At 43.3% G+C, this 11,204-nt stretch overlaps 1 protein-coding gene across 2 annotated transcripts in view; it reads right to left on the reverse strand.

The window, feature by feature from the left end:
* Positions 1 to 11,204, reverse strand: part of TANC1 (tetratricopeptide repeat, ankyrin repeat and coiled-coil containing 1) — a 287,746-nt gene that overhangs the window by 240,143 nt on the left and 36,399 nt on the right. For both annotated transcript variants that reach the window (XM_011991663.1, XM_011991653.1), the window contains exon 2: positions 2,657 to 2,766. The gene's annotated coding sequence lies outside the window, so the exon portion shown is untranslated. The remainder of the gene's footprint in view (positions 1 to 2,656; positions 2,767 to 11,204) is intronic.

Raw genomic sequence — 11,204 nt, forward strand, 5'->3', positions numbered from 1 at the left:
AAGAAATGCTTTTAGTTAATCTATAATCTATAGAAAAAATGCTTATCACTGGCTTGCTGTCAATAAATATGTGGGTAAATACTGTTCCAGGGTTCTCAACTCTGAAGGCTCTTGAGACCCCTGATTTCCCACTCCACATCCTGTATTTCTGTGTGTGTGTGTGTATGTCTTTAATTCCTCTAGTGCTGCTGGGTTAGGGTCTCCATGACCAAGCTGGTCTCCTCGGCAAATATTGTCAGTGAAGAGCTTCTGAAGGGAAACTGTTTCTGTGACTTCCACTTTATTGCTCTACCTGTTGTTAAGGAATCCAATCCATTAACTGTGTAGCCTTGGGCAGGCAACATAACCTCTCTGTGCTTTAGAATCCTAATCTGCATGAAGTTCATTTATTAAGAGTGCCTACTAAAAGTCAGGCACTGTTTTTGGCTGAGGAATATGGCAGTGAATAAGACACAATCCTGTTCCCAAGCAGCCTGTTAGGTAATTCCAAAAAGGCACAGAAGGTAACTAGTCATTATAAGGTTAGCCATTACTATTTCCCAAAACAAAGGGCTATTTCTGTTATCATTACCTTAGTCCTATTTTCATTTTAAGGCAAATTCCACCTAGCTCCTGTTTCTTAGCTGGGGAAAAGGGGGCAGAAATGGAAACAGTAAAATGATCAATCTGAATTTGGCACCAGTGAGCACATACACCCTCTACCTTTCCTTGAAATACACTATGTAAAGCTCCATAGATCCAGCCAGCTACAGGGGTTAAAAACCTACCACAGCCAGGAACAAAGTTCTGCAGCATCCCGCAGTACTCTGAATCCTCCCAGCACTTTCCAGCGATGCTGATGAAGGTCTATTTACACCTGGAGGTTACAGCTGACATACTGCTGCATGTCTGATAGCTGCAAGATTCAGCTGCAGTGCAACTTAATCCCTCATGATGTCGCTTCCAGGCTGCCCTTATAGGACCTGCCATGAGACATCTTTTTATTTATTCAAAATTATTATATAATCACAGAACCACACTCTCTACGGTCACCTCTATTACACAGAAAGCACTGCTCAGGCAGCCTGCTTTTAGCACAGATTTTAGAACCACCAGCAAGACAGTGAAAGAATCCTGCTGAATCCAAAGTAAACACATAAAAGTAACAGAAACTCTCAAGAGCGCATTTCCCTCCTCAGCAGCTCACAAACACCTCACTAAACCCAAGTATCTGAGACAAACCCACATTTGCACCCAGAGGATCACAAATACCATTGGCCACGCCTTAGGAGTTATAGGTTACGACCTCAAAATCTTTGTGAAGGAGTCGGATAAAATCTGTTTCCTTGTGTATGTATTTCACACCATTCTGCTAAAAAACAAAATCTGTGGCAAGATATTTGCAGTTTGCTGATCATCTACAAAGCCAGGTAGTTGGCCATGATTTACCCTCACCCTTGGCATTTGGTCTGTCAGCATCAGAAAAATACTCAGTCCTCCTCACTGCCTCCTTCTCCCTGTGTTCATGCACCTAAATTCACGATCAGATTGCTGACTTCAGACTCAATGGGCAGCCTGGGTCTCCTCAGGCAGGTCAGCAGGAAGAAAGGGCATTCAGGTGGAAGATGAGAAGGGGCACCCAGGCTGAGTTCATGTCCATACTGTCCATACCGCCAGCCCCTCCAGTCGCCGGTCCCAGTCTGGGAAGAATCTTCTGCTGACAAGACTGTCTTTGGGTCACAAAGGCACACCCCACGCTGGGCTCTCCCACTTCTGCATAACCTCCAGCCCCTTTCTGAGAACAAGTTTGTGTTACTCGAACTTTTTGCCAGTTCCATGATAGCGCATGCCCAGTCTGGACACTGGAGGATGGTCCTGTCCATCTGACTTCTCATTTCTTTGGTCTAGCTGCTCCTCCATCCCCACCCCTTCTCTTTTCACCCAGGATTTCCCTATCCCAGATCCTCCCTCCATCAACAACCCCCTCTCCCTTCCCCCACAGACTCTGGAATCTTCTGTCCACTGTTCAATTCCCTAACAATTAGGAGCAAGGGCTTTGGAGTATGAGGATCTGGTTGAGCCCAGCCTTACCATTTCTGGATGTACATGACCTTGGGCAAGTTGCCTAATCCCTTTAAACCTGAGATTCCTCATCTGCAGAGCAGAGCTTACCTCATCTCTGAAAGTGAGGATTAAATGAAAATACACGTAAAGCACTTAGCAAAATCCCCAGCACACATTCAAATATTTAATAAGTGCCCATTTTGTACCAGGAAAGGGTTTCATAAATGGTAGTGATTATTACTCCCTCCCTCCACCACCTTTTTTTCATTGTGATAAAATAGACATAAAATTTACCATTTTAACCATTTTTAAGTATATAGTTCAGCAGCACTAAGCACATTCTTCTGCAATCATCAGCACTATCCACCTATAAAAAGTTTTTCGTCTTCCCCAACTGAAACTCTGTACCTATTAAACACTAACTCCCCCATCTCTGCTTTTGACAGGGTTTCTCTCCCCTGGAGGTGCTGGTTCACCAGTGGCTCTGGGCAGGTGGAAAGACTGGACGTTCTACAGCCCATCTCTCTTCCAACCTCATGTAAAGATTCATCCCTCTTTGAGTCACTACTCACAGCCATACCACACTCTACCCCAATCCTCAGCCATCACCTACCTATTTTTGATAACTTCACATGCAACAGGAAAAGGGGGCAGGGGGCCTTAGTTCACAATTTTCTCTTCCACTCTTTCTCCTGAGAGACGTTCCTGCCCAGTAGTCAGCTCCTGAAGGAGCAAGAGCAGAGGAGACAACCTGGGTTAGAAGCTCCACTCCATCATTTATTAACTCCATGACCCTGAGCAATTACTTCACCTCTGGGCCTCAGCTGCCTCACCTGTAAACGGCAATAAATAATAGTACCTATTAGTGGGGCTGATTGAATAAATAGTCCAAAGCACTTAGGGCAGTGCCCAGCGCAGGGTCACTGACAGCAGATGTTCTCATTACGCCTGCACTTGAGCTCTGATCCCTGGCTCTTGACTCTGGCCAGCCATTCCCAGGGTCACACCTCAGTCAGAAGCCATATTTCCATACTCTTGCTTCGTGACCACAGCCTCCTTCTGGCACATCCTTCTGGCTCGCACACCCTCTCCCTCCCTCCTGAGGTCCTTGCTCTCAGATGTCCCTTGAGTATATCCCCTTCTTCATTCCCACAGTGTGGACCCCGCCACCAATCACCCCCTTACCAGCACCCTCAATTGTCTGCAACCCTCTTCTTTAGCCAAATCCAAGGGAACTAATAACACAACTCAGCTTGTCCTTACCTACACCCTGGGCCCAAAAGACCACAGAAATTGCATCACCGTGCAGAAAGATGCCACTGCACTTGAATTCTCTTAATTCAAAAGACTTTAATATTTTAAAAGGCCCTCCTCCCACTCCCTGCAACCACTGTTTCAAACTTTTATCATTCTCCTCCTCCCTACTCTAGCAAATGCCCTTTCTTCCCATTTTACTCAGATAACAGAAGCCAGCAGGCTTGATGTGCTAACAGCTCAGCTTCCCGCCTGGGTGCCTAGCCTACCCACTTACCCACAAGTACCTCCCCCGGCTTTTGGTCTTCACTCCTGTTCCAAGCCAACCTTCTTCACAGCTCCCTGCCACACCCCACACTCCATCCACTTACCCACACACACCACCCAGTTCACCTTCCATGCCTTGGCTAGGGTGGTCCCCCCTACCCCAACCCAACTCCCACCTCACCTGGCTACTCCCTTGAGACACAGCTCAAGAATCACCTCCTGCTGGGCATGGAGGCCCACGCCTGTAATCCCAGCTATTTGGGAGGCTGAGGTGGGAGGATCGTTTGAGCCCAGGAGTTAGAGACCAGCCTGGGCAACATAGTAAGATTCCATCTCAAAAAAGAAAAATTACCCCCTCCTTGAACCCCCTGCCCCAGCTTCTCTAATACTCCACTCACACCTATGTAAACTTTACTTTGCTATTTTTTGATTGTCTCCCTGAGAACAGAGGCTATATCGTCCATTGCAAATCGAAGTGCCAGTAAGTGTTGAATAAATAAAAGGATGAGTACAGTGGACCCACTTTCTGTTCTGAAATGTTTCACCAATTAAGACTCATCATCAGCCACTTACATAGGATGTCGAACATTTTCTCCCTCTGATCTAGACTGAGAAGAATCCCCTCCCCTTGCCCTTCCAGAACAAACATCCCTTTGATGAAAGAAAAAACCAGAAACAAAACCACTACTTCCTCCTCAACAAAAACAGAAGGCCCAAAATAGCAAGACAGTTTATGAAAAATATCCAGCTGACGCTGGCTTAGGTAGGGATAAATGCAGTTGTCCCAGCTTAAGAGCAGAAAGGGAAGTTTACCTTGGATGGCTATTTGGGGGAGGCAATACTATTCACGTGCTAACCAAGAAAGTTGACCAAAATAATAAACCTCCCTTGCTATTTATAAAGCAAGGGAGGAAAAGGAAATGGGTAACTCCATGGAAATTTCCTTCCTTTGTCTAGTTTTGCTTCTGGTATATGGCTACCACACTAATTTCTCGATACCAATTTAGGACAATTTAATTTATAGGAAGTCATTTTGAAGGGCCCCAGGGAGCTGCAGATGGTACCTCAGGGGCCCATCTGTTTAAGGATGAAAGCTTAGTGCACACCATGACATCACTCTGACCTCCTCGGAAACTTCCTATCTGACAAAATCTAGATGTTTGCTCTGTCAACAAGATATTTGTGCTTGTCCCCAGCCTCAGGCTTTGGTTCCTGATTAGTTTTAAAATCATTATGCACCCCAACTGAATAGGGCTACTGTTAGCAGCTGTAAGGTCTTCTTCTGGGCAAATCCCCAAGTCTGTGGCCTTCAGGGAGTGATTTCTGTCCTTTCTGCATAATTGCACTCTCCTGATTGATGAGCTGATCAGTGTTCCTGCCCCTTCCTGAGCTAAACCCTCTCTCCTCCCGCTCTATTTATTTTCCCAAGGGATCAGAGGGGAGGGGAGAATGGCATGGTGAGGCAGGCCTTTGGCTCTCCCCAAATAAATGCTCGGGCACTCTACATTATTACAACTTTAGTAGCTCAGTTCTGTCCCAGAGCAGACTCACCATCCCTTCTCATCATCCTTAAAGCTGCCTTCGTGTCAGGAAACAGCTGCTATTTTCTGGATCTTCACTGATCCCATGATGCCCCAGCGCCCACAAGTATAGATCCATGTCAGTCAAGTGGGTCACCCGATCACACACATCTGTGCTCACCTCGGAACGTGCCTATATCACCTACATCCTCTCCAATTTCCCATCCTCCTCGAGGCTCAACAGGACACAATCACATAGCGTCAACTGTGCTGTGGCTGGTAGGTGCTGCACAACAACCTTGGCAGAGAAGGTAGAAACTACATTTTAAACAAATTTTTGTTGGGGGGTGGGGCTGGGGGGTTGCATGTACTGATGTTTGCAATTTACTTTGAAATACTTTTTGAAATAAGATGGTGTGATGGGTAGATATGTAATAAAGCCCAGATTGCATGATCTTAATTATAGAATCTAGATGGGGGTATGTCAGTATTCCCTGTATATTTCTTTTAACTTTTTTTTTTTTTTTTTTTTGAGACAGGCTCTCACTCTGTCCCCCAGGCTAGAGTGCAGTGGCACAATCACGACTCACTGGAACCTCAATGTGCCCACCTCAGCCTCCCAAGTAGCTGGAATTACAGGTGCACACCACCACACCCAGCTAAGTTTTAAATTTTAATTTTTGTAGAGATGGGGTCTCACTATGTTGCCCAGGTTGGTCTCAAACTCCTGGCCTCAAGCAATTCTCCCAAAGTGAAACTTTTCTTCATGCTTGAACATGGTTTACTGCTGGTTGTGTTAAACTTTGATTACTTGATCAAGGTAGTGTCTGTCAGGTTTCTCCACTGTAAATTTACTTTTTCCCCACCTCTCCACACTCTGTTTCTTAGAAGTGAGTCACTAAATTCAGTCCACACTCAAGGAGTACGGAGGATTAAGGCCTAGCTAGTGAAGGGGGAGGTATCTGCAAACATTACTTGAAATTTCTTCTATAAGGAAGATGTCTCTTCTCCCAGTATAGAGTTATGTGCAGGTATATTTGTTTTATACATTGGACTATAATGCAGTACATCCTATTATTTATTTTGTTGCTCAAATTATTCCAGCTTTGGCTATTAGGAGCTCTTTGAGGTTGGCTGGTATGGCCTTCAGACACGCCCACATCCTTTGTTTCATGAGCACTTCCTTATTTTTGGACAATGCAAGATGCCCCAGACCTATAACTATCCATTTCTTCGTGGAGTCCTGCTTACTGTGGTTAGATAATGGAATTTAGGAACCAAGATCTGGGTATACTTTTTGCTACCGGGGTGTTATTGCTTCTAAGTTCTTTCAGTGAACAGATCCAGGAAATACATGTGTGTCCTAATCCATGAATACACACGAAAATATAATTCCTTCTGTATCTATGTGAAGCTAAACCTAAGTTCACATTGAGGTTTCTGACTTTAACACAGTCCCACAGGTTCGTTGTAGCCTTCCTTCCTTGCATACCTTTGACTTTCCTCTCCAGCTGTGGGAAACCTGGCTCTCTCCGTCTACCACCCCTTCAGTATTTGTTTTACCCTTGTACATATGTAAAGCAGTGTTGCAACTGTCAACCTGTGTCCCATGAGAAACTTTACCCACTAGAGTACAGCGTTTATGCGCAGTTTTTTCTTTTTTTGGTAGTTTTTATAGTTTATAGTCAAAACATCATTTTCCAAAGCTACCCAGGTCCACATCTTTCTGTCCCCACTCTCTTCAGAGACCATGTCAGGCAACCGTAAATCAGGTAGATTCTTTTGCTACAGTCCATAAAGAAGGTAGATTTTTTTTTGCCACAGTCTGCATCTCAGTGCCCCACTCCCACCACCCCACACATGGACAGGTATAAATAGCTGCTGGTTGATGTTTTATAAATTTGCATACATTAAAGTTCTTTCATGCCTATTTTATCTAAATAATTAAAGTCTATTTACTTAAGTAGCTGACATCCCTTCCTATTGGTATACACATTGTTTTATCCTTACTACTATAATACTTATGTCTACGTGTACCCCTGACACCTAGCTCGGTTCTGGACCATGGTATAAATTACTCAGATACTAATAAGATGAACATATTCCACAAATGTATTGAAAGAAACTACTATATTTAGTTAATTTCACACAGTTAATTGCTGTAAGTCATTCAATAAAACTAGAATAATGTTCACTGCAGTGTTATTTAAGATTCAGTAATAAGTAAATAGTTGAAAAAATTACATTACACCTACAGGTTGGAAAATGAATTACATGCAATCACTAGAAATCATTTCTAGAAGAATGCATATTACTATAATACACTATGTGTGTACAAAAATATCAAGTTATACAACAAAAAGTATGGCATTTATTTAACATATGTATGTGAAAAGAAAAACACTTAAAGAAGACATATACCAAGTTTTGCTTTTGTTTTGGGACAGGCTGTCACTGTCACCCAGGTTGGAGTGCAGTGATGAGATCTCGGCTCACTGCAGCATCAACCTCCTAGGCTCAAGTGATCCTTCCACCTCAGCCTCACAAGTAACTGGGACCACAGACACATACTACCACATCCGGCTATCAAATAATTTTGGTATTTTTTTGCAGACTTGGGGGGTCTTACTATGTTGCCCAGGCTGGTCTCAAACTCCTGGGCTCAAACAGTCCTCCCACCCTGGCCTCCCAAAGTGCTGGGATTTTAGGTGTGAATCACCACATTCAGCCACCAAGTTATTTTTAAGTTACTTTTTCGTTTCTTTCTAAAAGTAATGGAGAGAAGGCTGCTGTGTGGAAAACCTTACAGAGAATTCTTCCAAGACAAAGAGTGTTGGATCTGACAAAGAAGAAACAGAATCAGTTGCTGTGAATCAGGCGGAGTGCACCCAAGGCTGGGCCAGGCCAGAGATGCACAGGACACGGCAGGCTGGCTGGTAGATACCCTCAGGTCGGCTGTAATCCGAGATGAGCATCAAACAGGTCAAGGCAATGGGTAAGGCAGTGGGTGTCAGTGCTAATATGTTTAATACAGACAGAAGGGTGGAATTAAGAGCTGTCTGGGGAAGCATCCTGAGAATCATAGGGTTTAAAGAACAGGAAAGATTTAAATGGAGGCAGGGAGGAGGAAGGGAGGCAAAATGAATGGAGACAGGTATAAGACTGCCCCTCTGCCTGGAAGGTTTCTCATTATCCCATTCCATAAAAACCCAGGGGAGATCTTAAGCAATGACAGCAATGTGGAGCCTCAGTTTGAAGTTTCCAAGAGTCCCGCCCTCAGGCAATGTGCTACAGGGAGGGGAAGGATTGCCTAATGGGATCTGGTTAGCCTCTAGCGCTGCTGGAGTGGCTGATAACAGGAGTCTAGCTCAGGGTTTTCAAAGATGAACGTTTTCACATTGGAATTTACACTCCACTGGTATAAAAAGTGCCTTTCACCAGAGAATAACACAAACACATGGTAACCATCCATTACACAGAAAGTTCAATGGCAATATAATAACCAACTCTCAGTTTCTAGCAATTTTCAACACACAACACTAAGCCCCCCCAGCCAGCCATCTTCAAGACTAGATCACATATGTAAATACAGGAAGAGCTACAGGACAACCTTATGCAAACACAGGGAATCCCCATCTCACTATAACAGCTGGGGGAGAATTAGTATTTGCTGAACACTTAACTAGACAAGGCATAGGTATCTTACACCCATTATCTCCTTTAATCCTCACAACAAACAAGGCAAAGATCAGCCCAATAAATGGCTAGTTTGGAAATGGCAAAAATTTAAATTCACACTCAGCTCTGTCTAGCTCCAAGCCTTCCATCTTTCCACTTTGGAGTGATGCTTCAAATGTTTCAATAAACTCAAAACAGGCTTAAATACACCTTTAGTATCACTGGTTTAAAAAGAAGAAATCAGATCAGTTCTTTCCCCTAACAGTAATTATTTTGTGAGATAATTCATACATGATGCCAAGATTGCAACTTTAAAACCTAAAGTATATTCTCAAATCCGAATGCAGTAAAGGTAGCCATTTATGATTTGGCAAAATAGTATTATGATACCCACAAATAAATCAACTTGATTACAAAGTTTTAAAAAGGTGCAAATCAAAACTAACTCAACTTTTGGCAACATGAGGATCTCAAATTGAGACACGAACACCTAGATTTGATTCTTTTCATTCTCAGTGAGGACTAATCTACCTTGTACTCTTAAAATGTATCACTCTATGCAGGTGTGGTGGCTCACATCTGTAATCCCAGCACTTGGGGAAGCTAAGGGAGGAGGATGGCTTGCGCCTAAGGGCTGCAGACCAGCCTAGGCAAGTAGACACCCCATATCTACAAAAAATAAATAAAATATTAGCAAGGTATGGTGGTACTCGCTTATAGTCCTAGCTACTCAGGAGGCTAAGGCAGGAAAATTGCTTGACCCCCCGGAGTTGGAGGATGCAGTGAGCTATGAACCACTGCATTACAGCCTGGGCAACAGTGCAAGACCTTGTCTCTAAAAAATATAAAGAAAAAATAGTAAAATAAAATATATCACTCTATTCCTATATATCCCTTCTCCTCTGCTCCTATGCACCACCTCTCACCCCAAAAGAGATTCTTGCTTCTATAGTGAATTGCAAAACAATTCTATTATTCAGAAACCACAAAATAAAAAAGATTAGGATCCATTGATAGTTATAATCTCCATTACTCTGAGATAGAAATCCCCCCTGGAAAGTGAAAATCAGATATGTATAGTGCACTAGAGATACTAGTGCATTAGTGCATGGTCCAAACCATGAGAAAGGTTTTTCATATTAAAATGATTTAAATTTTTAAGTACTCTTTAAATGACCAGAGTGATAGTGTCAAATACACACTGTAGGTATTTGAAACCTCAGAACATACATTCATACAGAAGGCATTGAAATACTATTTGTTATGGAATAAAAGCAATTCAGGACAAAAGGTAATGTCCTCTCTTCAGACAAACCAGGAGATGACTTTAGAAATTAACTTTTAAAAAATTTAACAAGAAAATTTAAAGAGTTGAAAATTTGAGGGAGAGAAAGTTCGAGGGAGAGAATTCAGGACAAAAGGTAATGCCTTCTCTTCAGACAAACCAGAAGATGGCTTTAGAAATTAACTTTTTAAAAATTTAACAAGAAAATTTAAGAGTTGAAAGTTCGAGGGAGAGAAAGCCGATGCCCATGTTTTATTTCTTAAGAACAGAGGATTTCCCATTCCCCCTGCTTCACCTGACTAGCCTTAAAAAACAATAAAAAATAAGGGCGGGCACAGTATTTCATGCCAGATCACTTGAGAGCAGGAGTACAAAACCAGCCTAGGCAACATGGCGAAACCCTGTCTCTACAAAAAATACAAAAATCAGCCGGGTGTGGTGGCATGCATCTGTAATCTCAGCAACTCAGGAGGCTGAGGTGGAAGAATTGCTTGAGCCTAGGAGGTCAAGACTGCAGTAAGCCGATCACACCATTGCACTCCTGCCTGACAGAATGAGATCCCGCCTCCAAAACAAACAAAACAAAACAACAACAACAAAACAACAACAACAAAACAATGCCAAGTGCTTTGCTGGGGTTAGGAGAACTGAACTGAAGTTTCAGTTCACCCACTTCCACATAGCTGCTGTGTGACTTTGGGAAGGCTGTCTGACTCCTTTCCTTGGCTGAAAACTGCTCATATTTACCTATACCTTAAAATGCTGTTATAAAGCTCAGAAGGCACATCTATTCCTTCAGACATACTTGCTAAGTATTTTCTCTCTGCCCTGATTCTAATGACAAGAGGTCATTCCACCCCCAGGAGTCTAGGAAGAGATGAGCATGAACGCAGCTCTGATGGAGAACACAGGAGTAAAGATGCCAGTGAAGTACAGTGAAGTAATCACAATGTTCCACAAAACAGCAGCTATTTAAAAGCTAAGGAGGACAACCACACAGCACCTGCGGAAACGCATGAAATACATTACACAGGCTGGGAGCGGTGGCTCGCGCCTCTAATCCCAGCACTTTGGGAAGCCAAGGCGGGCAGATCACAAGGTCAGGAGATAGAGACCATCCTGGCTAACACGGTGAAACCCCGTCTCTACTAAAAATA

The sequence above is a fragment of the Mandrillus leucophaeus genome, unplaced genomic scaffold (assembly GCF_000951045.1).
Source record: "Mandrillus leucophaeus isolate KB7577 unplaced genomic scaffold, Mleu.le_1.0 Scaffold110, whole genome shotgun sequence".
In the NCBI taxonomy this organism is placed as follows: Eukaryota; Metazoa; Chordata; class Mammalia; order Primates; family Cercopithecidae; genus Mandrillus; species Mandrillus leucophaeus.